Below are 783 nucleotides of genomic sequence, written 5' to 3'. Positions count from 1 at the left end.
ATTCCGGGATTTTGGGGGATTCAGGGAGTTGGGGGCACCCCAAAAATTTGGGGGGTTGGGGATTTTTGAGATTCAGGGATTTAGGGGATTCAGCCCCAAAGTTTGGGGATTCAGGGATTTGAGGTGAGGACCCCCAAAATTTGGGTGCTGAGGGAAGGGATTTAGGGATTCAGGGATTTGGTAAAATCCAGGGATTTTGGGGGGGATAAAAGCCCGAAAATTCGGGAAGCAGCAACTCGGGAGCTGCAATTCCCAAATCCCCCCAAAACCTCGATTTTTTGGGATTTGGGGCTCGAAATTCAGGGATTTGGGGATCAGAATCCAGGGATTCGGGGCACTCGGAGTGTCAGGAATTGGGTGAAAACCCGGGAATTTTGGGACAAAATCCCGAAAATTCAGGAGCTTCAATCCCCAAATCTCCCAAACCCCCAATTTTTGGGATTTGGGGGCTCGAAATTCAGGGATTTGGGGCTCAGAATCCAGGGATTTGGGGCACTCGGAGTGTCAGGAATTGGGTGAAAACCCTGGAATTTTGGGACAAACCCCGACAATTCGGGAGCTTCAATCCCTAAATCCCCAAATCCCCAATTTTTGGGATTTGGGGCTCGGAATTCAGGGATTTGGGGATCAGAATCCAGGGATTCGGGGCACTCGGAGTGTCAGGAATTGGGTGAAAACCCTGGAATTTTGGGACAAACCCCGACAATTCGGGAGCTTCAATCCCTAAATCCCCAAATCCCCCCAAACCCCCAATTTTTGGGATTTGGGGCTCGGAATTCAGGG

Source organism: Corvus brachyrhynchos, unplaced genomic scaffold (assembly GCF_000691975.1).
Source record: "Corvus brachyrhynchos isolate BGI_N302 unplaced genomic scaffold, ASM69197v1 scaffold418, whole genome shotgun sequence".
Lineage (NCBI taxonomy): Eukaryota > Metazoa > Chordata > Aves > Passeriformes > Corvidae > Corvus > Corvus brachyrhynchos.
The sequence above is the reverse complement of the archived record's forward strand: the minus strand, read 5'-3'. Positions refer to the sequence as shown.